Consider the following 15,442-nt stretch of genomic DNA (forward strand, 5'->3'; position numbering starts at 1 on the left):
CAGAAGCACCTGCCGGACACGCCGGAACCACCGGCTCGACTCGCCGGAACCACCGCCGGACATGCAAAATGACCTGCCGGCTATGCCAGAACCACTTGGCGAACACTCCGGAATCACCTGTCGGGCGTGCCGGAACCACCTCTCAGACTTGCCAGAACCATGTACTGGACACGCCGGTACCACCTGCCGAGTATGCCGGAACCACCTGATCCACTCCCCAGAACCACCTGCTGGATACGCCAGAATCACCTGCCGGCTACTCCAGAACCACTTGGCAGACACTCCGTAACCAACTGCCGGGCATGCCGGAACCAACTCTCAGAGGTGCCAGAACCGCATGCCGGACACTCCGGAATCACCTGCCAGGCATGCCGGAACCACCTCTCAGAGGTGCCAGAACCGCATTCCGGACACTCCCGAATCACCTGCCGGGCATGCCGGAACCATCTGTCAGACGTGCCAGAACCATGTGCCTGAGATGCCGGAACCACACCCCGAACAGACGAAACCACCTGCCAGACCCGCCTGAACCACCTTCCGAGCACGCCGGAACCACCTTCTCGACTCGCTGGAAACACCTACCTGACACGCTAAAATCACCTGCCGGGTATGCCACAACCACTTGGTGGACACTCCGGAATCATCTGCCGGACATACCAGAACCAGCTCTCAGACACACCAGAACCACGTGCCAGACATGCCGGAAGCACCTGCTGAGCATGCCTGAGCCAAATGCTCGACTTGCAAGAAGCACCTGCCAGACACGCCAAAATCACCTGCCGGGTACGACAGAACCACGTGGCGGACACTCCGGAATCCACTGTCGGGCATGCCGGAACCAACTCTCAGAGGTGCCAGAACCACATGCCGGACACTCCCGAATCACCTGCCGGGCATGCCGGAACCATCTCTCAGACGTGCCAGAACCATGTTCCGGACACACTGGTACCACCTGCCGAGCTCGCCGGAACCACCTGCTGGACACGCCAAAATCACCTGCCGGCTACGCCAGAACCACTCGGCAGACACTCCGGAATCACCTGCCGGGCTGGCTGGAACCACCTGCCGGTCACGCCAACATCACCTGCCAGCTGTGCCAGAACCACTTGGCGGACACCATGGAAACACCTGTCGGGCCGGCCGGAACCACCTCTCAGACGTGTTCAGAACCATGTTCCTGAGATGCTGGGACCACTCCCCTAACAGACTGAAACCACCTGCCAGACCCGCCTGAACACCCTGGCGAGCACGCCTGAACCACCTGCTCAACTAGCCGGAACCACCTTCCTGACACGCCAAAATCACCTGCCAGGTCTACCAGAACCACTTGGTGGACAGTCCGGAATCATCTGCCGGACATGCCAGAACCAGCTCTCAGACACACCAGAACCACGTGCCAGAGACGCCGGAAGCACCAGCTGAGCATGCCTGAGCCACCTGCTCGACTAGCAAGAAACACCTGTCGGACATGCAAAAATCACCAGCCGGGTACACCAGAACCATGTGGCAGACACTCCAGTATCACCTGTCGGGCATGCCGGAACCACGTCTCAGAGGTGCCAGAACCACATGCCGGACACCCCCGAAGCACCTGCCGAGCACTCCAGAACCACCTGCTCGACTCGCCAAAACCACCTGCTGGACACGCCAAAATCACCTGCCGGGTACGCCAGAACCACTCGGCAGACACTCTGGAATAACCTGCCCGGCTTGCTGGAACCACCTGCCGGTCACGCCAACATCACCTGCCGGCTACGCCAGAACCACTTGGCGAGCACTCCGGACCACCTGCCGAGCACGCCGGAACCACCTGCTCGACTCGTCTGAACCACCTGCCGGACATGCCAAAATCACCTTCCGGCTACGCCAAAACCAATTGGTGGACTCTCTGGAATCACCTGCCGGGCATCATAGAACCACCTCTCAGACGTGCCGGAACAACGGGCCGGAGACACCGGATCCCCCTCCCCGTAAGACCGGAACCACCTCTCAGAAGTGCCAGAAGCACGTGCCAGAGACGCCGGAAGCACCTGCCGAGCACGTCGGAACCACCTACTCGACTCACCGGAACAACCTACCTGACACGCCAAAATCACCTGCCGGGTATGACACAACCACTTGGTGGACACTCCGGAATAATCTGCCGGACATGCCAGAACCAGCTCTCAGACACACCAGAACCACGTGCCGGACACACCGGAAGCACCTGCTGAGCATGCCTGAGCCACATGCTCGACTTGCAAGAAACACCTGCCAGACACGCCAAAATCACCTGGCGAGCATGCTGGAACCACCTCTCAGAGGTGCCACAACCACATGCTGGAGACGGCGGAAGCACCTGCCAAGAATGCCGGAAGTTCCTGATCCACACCCCAGAACCACCTGCCGGACACGCCGATATCACCTGCCGGCTATGCCAGAACCACTCGGCGGACACTCCAGAATCACCTGCCGGGCATGCCAGCACAACCTCTCAGAAGTGCCAGAAGCATGTGCCGGACAGGCCGGAACCATCTCCCGGACAGACCGGAAACACAGGAAACAATCGCCGGAACCACCTGCTGGACTCACCGGTCCCACCTGCCGGACACGCCAAAATCACCTGCCCGCTACACCTGAACCGCTTGGCGGACAAGCCGGAATCACGTGAAGGGCATGCTGACACAACCTCTCAGACGTGCCAGAACCTCGTGCCGGACACCCCAGAACCACCTGCCGTACAGACCGGAACCACCTGTCGGCCATGCCGGAACCACCTCTCAGACTTGCCAGAACCAAGTTTCGGACACGCCGGTACCACCTGCCGAGTATGCCGGAACCACCTGATCCACTCCCCAGAACCACCTGCTGGATACGCCAGAATCACCTGCCGGCTACTCCAGAAGCACTCGGCAGACACTCCGTAACCAACTGCCGGGCATGCCGGAACCACCTCTCAGAGGTGCCAGAACCACATGCCGGACACTCCAGAATCACCTGCCGGTCATGCCGGAACCATCTCTCAGACGTGCCAGAACCATGTTCCGGACATGCCGGAACCACCTGCCGAGCTCGCCGGAACCACCCGCTGGACACGCCAAAATCACCTGCCGGCTACGCCAGAACCACTCGGCAGACACTCCGGAATCACATGCCAGGCATTCAGGAACCACCTCTCAGAGGTGCCAGAACCACATTCCGGACACTCCGGAATCACCTGCCGGGCTGGCTGGAACCACCTGCCGTTCACGCCAACATCACCTTTCAGCTACGCCAGAACCACTTGGCGGACACTCCGGAAACACCTGTCGGGCCGGCCGTAACCACCTCTCAGACGTGCCAGAACCATGTGCCTGAGATGCCGGAACCACTCCCCGAACAGACCGAAACCACCTGCCAGACCCGCCTGAACCCCCTGGCGAGCACGCCTGATCCACCTGCTCAACTAGCCGGAACCACCTTCCTGACACGACACTGCCGAGTATGCCGGAACCAGCTGATCCACTCCCCAGAACCACCTAGTGGACACGCCAAAATCAACTGACGGCTACGACAGAACCACTCGGCAGACACTCCAGAATCACATGCCAGGCATTCCGGAACCACCTCTCAGAGGTGCCAGAACCAAATGCCGGACACTCCGGTATCACCTGCCGGGCATGCCGGAACCACCTCTCAGAGGTGCCAGAACCACATGCCGGACACTCCGGAATCACCTGCCGGGCATGCCGGAACCACCTGCCGGACATGCCGGAACCACATCTCAGAGGTGCCAGGACCACATGCCGGACACTCCGGAATCACCTGCCGGGCATGCCGGAACCATCTCTCAGAGGTGACACAACCACGTGCCGGAGAGAACGGAAGCACCTGCCGAGCGCGCCGGAACCACCGGCCCGACTCGCCGGGACCATTGCCGGACATGAAAACTCACCTGCCGGCCACGCCAGAATCACTTGGCGAACACTCCGGAATCACCTGCCGGGCATGGCGGAACCACCTCTCAGACATGCCGGAACCACATGCCAATGACACTGGAAACACCTGACGAGCACGCCAGAACCACCTGCTCGACTCGCCAAAACCACCTGCTGGATACGTCAAAATCACCTGCCGGCTATGCCACAACCATTTGGTGAACACGTCGGAATCGCCAGCCGGACTGGCTGGAACCACCTGCCGGTCACGCCAACATCACCTGCCAGCTATGCCAGAACCACTTGGCGGACACCATGGAAACACCTGCTGGGCCGGCCGGAGCCACCTATCAGACGCGCCAGAACCATGTGCCTGAGATGCCGGAACCACACCCCGAACAGCCCGAAAACACCTGCCAGACCCGCCTGAACCACCTGCCGAGCACGCAGGAACCACCTAATCGACTCGAAGGAACCACCTACCTGACACACCAAAATCACCTGCCGGGTATGCCGGAACCACCTCTCAGTCTTGCCAGAACCATGTTCTGGACACGCTGGTACCACCTGCCGAGTATGCCGGAACCACCTGATCCACTCCCCAGAACCACCAGCTGGACACGCCAGAATCACCTGCCGGCTACGCCAGAACCACTAGGCAGACACTCCTAAACCACCTGCCGTGCATGCCGGAACCACCTCTCAGAGGTTCCAGAACCACATGCCGGACACTCCGGAATCACCTGTCGGGAATGCCGGAACCATCTCTCAGACGTGCCAGAACCATGTTCCGGACACGCCGGTACCACCTGCCGAGCTCGCCGGAACCACCTGCTGGACACGCCCAAATCACCTGCCGGCTACGTAAGAACCACTCGGCAGACACTCCGGAATCACCTGCCGGGCTTGCTGGAACCACGTGCCGGTTACGCCTACATCACCTGTCAGCTACGCCAGAACCACTTGGCGGACACTCCGGAAACACCTGTCGGGCTGGCCGGAACCACCTCTCAGACGTGCCAGAACCATGTGCCTGAGATGCCGGAACCACTCCCCGAACAGACCGAAACCACCTGCCAGACCCGCCTGAACCCCCTGGCGAGCACGCCTGATCCACCTGCTCAACTAGCCGGAACCACCTTCCTGACAAGCCAAAATCACCTGCCGGATACGCCACAACCATTTGGTGAACTCTTCGGAATCACCTGCCGGGCTGGCTCCAGAACCACTCGGCAGACACTCCGGAACCACCTGCCGGGCATGCCGGAACCACCTCTCAGAGGTGCCAGAACCAAATGCCGGACACTCCGGTATCACCTGCCGGGCATGCCGGAACCACCTCTCAGAGGTACCAGAACCACATGCCGGACACTCCGGAATCAACTGCCGGGCATGCTGGAACCACATGCCGGACACTCCGGAATCACCTGCCGGGCATGCCGGAACCACCTGCCGGACATGCCGGAACCACCGGCTCGACTCGCCGGAACCATTGCTGGACATGCAAAATCACCTGCCGGCTATGCCAGAACCACTTGGGGAACACTCCGGAATCACCTGCCGGGCATGGCGGAACCACCTCTCAGACATGCCGGAACCACATGCCAATGACACCGGAAGCACCTGCCGAGCACGCCAGAACCACCTGATCGAGTCGCCAAAACCACCTGCTGGACATGCCAAAATCACCTTCCGGCTACGCCACAACCATTTGGTGAACACTTCGGAATCACCTGCCGGGCATGCCGGAACCATCTCTCAGACGTGCCAGAACCATGTTCCGGACACGCTGGTACCACCTGCCGAGCTCGCCGGAACCACCTGCTGGACACGCCAAAATCACCTGCCAGCTACGCCAGAACCACACGGCAGACACTCCGGAATCACCTGCCGGGCTGGCTGGAACCACCTGCCGGTCACGCCAATATCACCTGCCAGCTGTGCCAGAACCACTTGGCGGACACCATGGAAACACCTGTCGGGCCGGCCGGAACCACCTCTCAGACGTGCCAGAACCATGAGCCTGAGATGCCGGAACCACTCCCCGAACAGACCGAAACCACCTGCCAGACCCGCCTGAAGCCCCTGGCAAGCACGCCTGATCCACCTGCTCAACTAGCCGGAACCAACTTCCTGACACGCCAAAATCACCTGCCAGGTATACCAGAACCACTTGGTGGACACTCCGGAATCATCTGCCGGACATGCCAGAACCAGCTCTCAGACACACCAGAACCACGTGCCAGAGACGCCGGAAGCACCAGCTGAGAATGCCTGAGCCACCTGCTCGACTCGCAAGATACACCTGTCGGACATGCCAAAATCACCTGCCGGGTACGCCAGAAACACTGGGCGGACGCTCCGGAATCACCTGTCGGGCATGCCGGAACCACCTCTCAGACTTGCCAGAACCATGTTCTGGACACGCCGGTACCACCTGCCGAGTATGCCGGAACCAGCTGATCCACTCCCCAGAACCACCTAGTGGACACGCCAAAATCAACTGCCGGCTACGCCAGAACCACTTGGCAGACACTCCGGAATCACATGCCAGGCATTCCGGAACCACCTCTCAGAGGTGCCAGAACCAAATGCCGGAGACTCCGGTATCACCTGCCGGGCATGCGGGAACCACCTCTCAGAGGTGCCAGAACCACATGCCGGACACTCCGGAATCACCTGCAGGGCATGCTGGAACCACGTGCTGGACATGCCGGAAACACCTGCCGGACATGCCGGAACCACCTGCCGGACATTCCGGAACCACCGGCTCGACTCGCCGGAACCATTGCTGGACATGCAAAATCAACTGCCGGCTACGCCAGAACCACTTGGCGAACACTCCGGAATCACCTGCCGGGCATGCCGGAACCACCTGCCGGACATGCCGGAACCACCAGCTCGACTCGCCGGAACCATTGCCGGACATGCAAAATCACCTGCCGGCTATGCCAGAACCACTTGGTGAACACTCCGGAATCAACTGCCGGGCATGCCGGAACCACCTCTCAGACATGCCGGAACCACATGCCAATGACACCGGAAGCACCTGCCGAGCACGCCAGAACCACCTGCTCGACTCGGCAAAACCACCTGCTGGACATGCCAAAATCACCTTCCGGCTACGCCACAACCATTTGGTGAACACTTCGGAATCACCTGCCGGGCTGGCTGGAACCACCTGTCCGTCACGCCAACATCACCTGCCAGCTATGCCAGAACCACTTGGCGGACACCATGGAAACACCTGTCGGGCCGGCCGGAACCACCTATCAGACTTGCCAGAACCATGTGCCTGAGATGCCGGAACCACACCCCGAACAGACCGAAACTACCTGCCAGACCCGCCTGAACCACCTGCCGAGCACGCCGGAACCACCTACTCGACTCGCTGGAACCACCTACCTGACACGCTAAAATCACCTGCCGGGTATGCCACAACCACTTGGTGGACACTCCGGAATCATCTGCCGGACATGCCAGAACCAGCTCTCAGACACACCAGAACCACGTGCCAGACATGCCGGAAGCACCTGCTGAGCATCCCTGAGCCAAATGCTCGACTTGCAAGAAGCACCTGCCAGACACGCCAAAATCACCTGCCGGGTACGTAGAACCACGTGGCGGACACTCCGGAATCACCTGTCGGGCATGCCGGAACAAACTCTCAGACGTGCCAGAACCTCGTGCCGGTCACGCCAGAAGCACCTGCCGGACACGCCGGAACCACCGGCTCGACTCGCCGGAACCACCGCCGGACATGCAAAATGACCTGCCGGCTATGCCAGAACCACTTGGCGAACACTCCGGAATCACCTGTCGGGCGTGCCGGAACCACCTCTCAGACTTGCCAGAACCATGTACTGGACACGCCGGTACCACCTGCCGAGTATGCAAGAACCACCTGATCCACTCCCCAGAACCACCTGCTGGATACGCCAGAATCACCTGCCGGCTACTCCAGAACCACTTGGCAGACACTCCGTAACCAACTGCCGGGCATGCCGGAACCACCTCTCAGAGGTGCCAGAACCGCATGCCGGACACTCCGGAATCACCTGCCAGGCATGCCGGAACCACCTCTCAGAGGTGCCAGAACCACATGCCGGACACTCCCGAATCACCTGCCGAGCATGCCGGAACCATCCGTCAGACGTGCCAGAACCATGTGCCTGAGATGCCGGAACCACACCCCGAACAGACGAAACCACCTGCCAGACCCGCCTGAACCACCTTCCGAGCACGCCGGAACCACCTTCTCGACTCGCTGGAAACACCTACCTGACACGCTAAAATCACCTGCCGGGTATGCCACAACCACTTGGTGGACACTCCGGAATCATCTGCCGGACATACCAGAACCAGCTCTCAGACACACCAGAACCACGTGCCAGACATGCCGGAAGCACCTGCTGAGCATGCCTGAGCCAAATGCTCGACTTGCAAGAAGCACCTGCCAGACACGCCAAAATCACCTGCCGGGTACGACAGAACCACGTGGCGGACACTCCGGAATCCACTGTCGGGCATGCCGGAACCAACTCTCAGAGGTGCCAGAACCACATGCCGGACACTCCCGAATCACCTGCCGGGCATGCCGGAACCATCTCTCAGACGTGCCAGAACCATGTTCCGGACACGCTGGTACCACCTGCCGAGCTCGCCGGAACCACCTGCTGGACACGCCAAAATCACCTGCCAGCTACGCCAGAACCACACGGCAGACACTCCGGAATCACCTGCCGGGCTGGCTGGAACCACCTGCCGGTCACGCCAATATCACCTGCCAGCTGTGCCAGAACCACTTGGCGGACACCATGGAAACACCTGTCGGGCCGGCCGGAACCACCTCTCAGACGTGCCAGAACCATGAGCCTGAGATGGCGGAACCACTCCCCGAACAGACCAAAACCACCTGCCAGACCCGCCTGAAGCCCCTGGCAAGCACACCTGATCCACCTGCTCAACTAGCCGGAACCAACTTCCTGACACGCCAAAATCACCTGCCAGGTATACCAGAACCACTTGGTGGACACTCCGGAATCATCTGCCGGACATGCCAGAACCAGCTCTCAGACACACCAGAACCACGTGCCAGAGACGCCGGAAGCACCAGCTGAGAATGCCTGAGCCACCTGCTCGACTCGCAAGATACACCTGTCGGACATGCCAAAATCACCTGCCGGGTACGCCAGAAACACTGGGCGGACGCTCCGGAATCACCTGTCGGGCATGCCGGAACCACCTCTCAGACTTGCCAGAACCATGTTCTGGACACGCCGGTACCACCTGCCGAGTATGCCGGAACCAGCTGATCCACTCCCCAGAACCACCTAGTGGACACACCAAAATCAACTGCCGGCTACGCCAGAACCACTTGGCAGACACTCCGGAATCACATGCCAGGCATTCCGGAACCACCTCTCAGAGCTGCCAGAACCAAATGCCGGAGACTCCGGTATCACCTGCCGGGCATGCGGGAACCACCTCTCAGAGGTGCCAGAACCACATGCCGGACACTCCGGAATCACCTGCAGGGCATGCTGGAACCACGTGCTGGACATGCCGGAAACACCTGCCGGACATGCCGGAACCACCTGCCGGACATTCCGGAACCACCGGCTCGACTCGCCGGAACCATTGCTGGACATGCAAAATCACCTGCCGGCTACGCCAGAACCACTTGGCGAACACTCCGGAATCACCTGCCGGGCATGCCGGAACCACCTGCCGGACATGCCGGAACCACCAGCTCGACTCGCCGGAACCATTGCCGGACATGCAAAATCACCTGCCGGCTATGCCAGAACCACTTGGTGAACACTCCGGAATCAACTGCCGGGCATGCCGGAACCACCTCTCAGACATGCCGGAACCACATGCCAATGACACCGGAAGCACCTGCCGAGCACGCCAGAACCACCTGCTCGACTCGGCAAAACCACCTGCTGGACATGCCAAAATCACCTTCCGGCTACGCCACAACCATTTGGTGAACACTTCGGAATCACCTGCCGGGCTGGCTGGAACCACCTGTCCGTCACGCCAACATCACCTGCCAGCTATGCCAGAACCACTTGGCGGACACCATGGAAACACCTGTCGGGCCGGCCGGAACCACCTATCAGACTTGCCAGAACCATGTGCCTGAGATGCCGGAACCACACCCCGAACAGACCGAAACTACCTGCCAGACCCGCCTGAACCACCTGCCGAGCACGCCGGAACCACCTACTCGACTCGCTGGAACCACCTACCTGACACGCTAAAATCACCTGCCGGGTATGCCACAACCACTTGGTGGACACTCCGGAATCATCTGCCGGACATGCCAGAACCAGCTCTCAGACACACCAGAACCACGTGCCAGACATGCCGGAAGCACCTGCTGAGCATCCCTGAGCCAAATGCTCGACTTGCAAGAAGCACCTGCCAGACACGCCAAAATCACCTGCCGGGTACGTAGAACCACGTGGCGGACACTCCGGAATCACCTGTCGGGCATGCCGGAACAAACTCTCAGACGTGCCAGAACCTCGTGCCGGTCACGCCAGAAGCACCTGCCGGACACGCCGGAACCACCGGCTCGACTCGCCGGAACCACCGCCGGACATGCAAAATGACCTGCCGGCTATGCCAGAACCACTTGGCGAACACTCCGGAATCACCTGTCGGGCGTGCCGGAACCACCTCTCAGACTTGCCAGAACCATGTACTGGACACGCCGGTACCACCTGCCGAGTATGCAAGAACCACCTGATCCACTCCCCAGAACCACCTGCTGGATACGCCAGAATCACCTGCCGGCTACTCCAGAACCACTTGGCAGACACTCCGTAACCAACTGCCGGGCATGCCGGAACCACCTCTCAGAGGTGCCAGAACCGCATGCCGGACACTCCGGAATCACCTGCCAGGCATGCCGGAACCACCTCTCAGAGGTGCCAGAACCACATGCCGGACACTCCCGAATCACCTGCCGAGCATGCCGGAACCATCCGTCAGACGTGCCAGAACCATGTGCCTGAGATGCCGGAACCACACCCCGAACAGACGAAACCACCTGCCAGACCCGCCTGAACCACCTTCCGAGCACGCCGGAACCACCTTCTCGACTCGCTGGAAACACCTACCTGACACGCTAAAATCACCTGCCGGGTATGCCACAACCACTTGGTGGACACTCCGGAATCATCTGCCGGACATACCAGAACCAGCTCTCAGACACACCAGAACCACGTGCCAGACATGCCGGAAGCACCTGCTGAGCATGCCTGAGCCAAATGCTCGACTTGCAAGAAGCACCTGCCAGACACGCCAAAATCACCTGCCGGGTACGACAGAACCACGTGGCGGACACTCCGGAATCCACTGTCGGGCATGCCGGAACCAACTCTCAGAGGTGCCAGAACCACATGCCGGACACTCCCGAATCACCTGCCGGGCATGCCGGAACCATCTCTCAGACGTGCCAGAACCATGTTCCGGACACGCTGGTACCACCTGCCGAGCTCGCCGGAACCACCTGCTGGACACGCCAAAATCACCTGCCAGCTACGCCAGAACCACACGGCAGACACTCCGGAATCACCTGCCGGGCTGGCTGGAACCACCTGCCGGTCACGCCAATATCACCTGCCAGCTGTGCCAGAACCACTTGGCGGACACCATGGAAACACCTGTCGGGCCGGCCGGAACCACCTCTCAGACGTGCCAGAACCATGAGCCTGAGATGGCGGAACCACTCCCCGAACAGACCAAAACCACCTGCCAGACCCGCCTGAAGCCCCTGGCAAGCACACCTGATCCACCTGCTCAACTAGCCGGAACCAACTTCCTGACACGCCAAAATCACCTGCCAGGTATACCAGAACCACTTGGTGGACACTCCGGAATCATCTGCCGGACATGCCAGAACCAGCTCTCAGACACACCAGAACCACGTGCCAGAGACGCCGGAAGCACCAGCTGAGAATGCCTGAGCCACCTGCTCGACTCGCAAGATACACCTGTCGGACATGCCAAAATCACCTGCCGGGTACGCCAGAAACACTGGGCGGACGCTCCGGAATCACCTGTCGGGCATGCCGGAACCACCTCTCAGACTTGCCAGAACCATGTTCTGGACACGCCGGTACCACCTGCCGAGTATGCCGGAACCAGCTGATCCACTCCCCAGAACCACCTAGTGGACACACCAAAATCAACTGCCGGCTACGCCAGAACCACTTGGCAGACACTCCGGAATCACATGCCAGGCATTCCGGAACCACCTCTCAGAGCTGCCAGAACCAAATGCCGGAGACTCCGGTATCACCTGCCGGGCATGCGGGAACCACCTCTCAGAGGTGCCAGAACCACATGCCGGACACTCCGGAATCACCTGCAGGGCATGCTGGAACCACGTGCTGGACATGCCGGAAACACCTGCCGGACATGCCGGAACCACCTGCCGGACATTCCGGAACCACCGGCTCGACTCGCCGGAACCATTGCTGGACATGCAAAATCACCTGCCGGCTACGCCAGAACCACTTGGCGAACACTCCGGAATCACCTGCCGGGCATGCCGGAACCACCTGCCGGACATGCCGGAACCACCAGCTCGACTCGCCGGAACCATTGCCGGACATGCAAAATCACCTGCCGGCTATGCCAGAACCACTTGGGGAACACTCCGGAATCACCTGCCGGGCATGCCGGAACCACCTCTCAGACATGCCGGAACCACATGCCAATGACACCGGAAGCACCTGCCGAGCACGCCAGAACCACCTGCTCGACTCGGCAAAACCACCTGCTGGACATGCCAAAATCACCTTCCGGCTACGCCACAACCATTTGGTGAACACTTCGGAATCACCTGCCGGGCTGGCTGGAACCACCTGTCCGTCACGCCAACATCACCTGCCAGCTATGCCAGAACCACTTGGCGGACACCATGGAAACACCTGTCGGGCCGGCCGGAACCACCTATCAGACTTGCCAGAACCATGTGCCTGAGATGCCGGAACCACACCCAGAACAGACCGAAACTACCTGCCAGACCCGCCTGAACCACCTGCCGAGCACGCCGGAACCACCTACTCGACTCGCTGGAACCACCTACCTGACACGCTAAAATCACCTGCCGGGTATGCCACAACCACTTGGTGGACACTCCGGATTCATCTGCCGGACATGCCAGAACCAGCTCTCAGACACACCAGAACCACGTGCCAGACACGCCGGAAGCACCTGCTGAGCATCCCTGAGCCAAATGCTCGACTTGCAAGAAGCACCTGCCAGACACGCCAAAATCACCTGCCGGGTACGTAGAACCACGTGGCGGACACTCCGGAATCACCTGTCGGGCATGCCGGAACAAACTCTCAGACGTGCCAGAACCTCGTGCCGGTCACGCCAGAAGCACCTGCCGGACACGCCGGAACCACCGGCTCGACTCGCCGGAACCACCGCCGGACATGCAAAATGACCTGCCGGCTATGCCAGAACCACTTGGCGAACACTCCGGAATCACCTGTCGGGCGTGCCGGAACCACCTCTCAGACTTGCCAGAACCATGTACTGGACACGCCGGTACCACCTGCCGAGTATGCCGGAACCACCTGATCCACTCCCCAGAACCACCTGCTGGATACGCCAGAATCACCTGCCGGCTACTCCAGAACCACTTGGCAGACACTCCGTAACCAACTGCCGGGCATGCCGGAACCAACTCTCAGAGGTGCCAGAACCGCATGCCGGACACTCCGGAATCACCTGCCAGGCATGCCGGAACCACCTCTCAGAGGTGCCAGAACCACATGCCAGACACTCCGGAATCACCTGCCGGGCATGCTGGACCCACATGCCGGACACTCCGGAATCACCTGCCGGGCATGCCGGAACCACCTGCCGGGCATGCCGGAACCATCTCTCAGATGTGCCAGAACCATGGCCCGGAACATGCCGGAACCACCTGCCGAGCTCGCCGGAACAACCTGCTGGACACGCCAAAATCACCTGCCGGCTACGCCAGAACCACTCGGCAGACACTCCGGAATCACATGCCGGGCATTCCGGAACCACCTCTCACACGTGCCAGAACCAAATGCTGGACACTCCGGTATCACCTGCCGGGCATGCCGGAACCACCTCTCAGAGGTGCCAGAACCACATGCCGGACACTCCGGAATCATCTGCCGGGCATGCCGGAACCACCTGCTGGACATGCCGGAACCACCGGCTCGACTAGCCGTAACCATTGCCGGACATGCAAAATCACCTGCCGGCTACGCCAGAACCACTTGGCGAACACTCCGGAATCACCTGCCTGGCATGCCGGAACCACCTCTCAGAGGTGCCAGAACCATGTTCCGGACACGCTGGTACCACCTGCCGAGCTCGCCTGAACCACCTGCTGGACACGCCAAAATCATGTGCCGGCTACGCCAGAACCTCACGGCAGACACTCCGGAATCACCTGCCGGGCTGGCTGGAACCACCTGCCGGTCACGCCAATATCACCTGCCAGCTGTGCCAGAACCACTTGGCGGACACCATGGAAACACCTGTCGGGCCGGCCGGAATCACCTCTCAGACGTGCCAGAACCATGAGCCTGAGATGCCGGAACCACTCCCCGAACAGACCGAAACCACCTGCCAGACCCGCCTGAAGCCCCTGGCAAGCACACCTGATCCACCTGCTCAACTAGCCGGAACCAACTTCCTGACACGCCAAAATCACCTGCCAGGTATACCAGAACCACTTGGTGGACACTCCGGAATCATCTGCCGGACATGCCAGAACCAGCTCTCAGACACACCACAACCACGTGCCATAGACGCCGGAAGGACCAGCTGAGCATGCCTGAGCCACCTGCTCGACTCGCAAGATACACCTGTCGGACATGCCAAAATCACCTGCGGGGTACGCCAGAAACACTGGGCGGAAGCTCCGGAATCACCTGTCAGGCGTGCCGGAACCACGTCTCAGACTTGCCAGAACAATGTTCTGGACACGCTGGTACCACCTGCCGAGTATGCGGGAACCAGCTGATCCACTCCCCAGAACCACCTAGTGGACACGCCAAAATCAACTGCCCGCTACGCCAGAACCACTCGGCAGACACTCCGGAATCACAGGCCACGCATTCCGGAACCACCTCTCAGAGGTGCCAGAACCAAATGCCGGAGACTCCGGTACACCTGCCGGGCATGCCGGTACCACCTCTCAGAGGTGCCAGAACCACATGCCGGACACTCCGGAATCACCTGCAGGGCATGCTGGAACCACGTGCTGGACATGCCGGAACCACCTGCCGGACATGCCGGAACCACCTGCCGGACATTCCGGAACCACCGGCTCGACTCGCCGGAACCATTGCCGGACATGCAAAATCACCTGCCGGCTACGCCAGAACCACTTGGCGAACACTCCGGTATCACCTGCCGGGCATGCCGGAACCACCTGCCGGACAGACCGGAAACACCTGCTGGATACGCCGCAACCACCGGCTCGACTCGCCGGAAACACCGCCGGACATGCAAAATGACCTGCCGGC

Source organism: Equus caballus, chromosome 14 (genome assembly GCF_041296265.1).
Source record: "Equus caballus isolate H_3958 breed thoroughbred chromosome 14, TB-T2T, whole genome shotgun sequence".
In the NCBI taxonomy this organism is placed as follows: domain Eukaryota; kingdom Metazoa; phylum Chordata; class Mammalia; order Perissodactyla; family Equidae; genus Equus; species Equus caballus.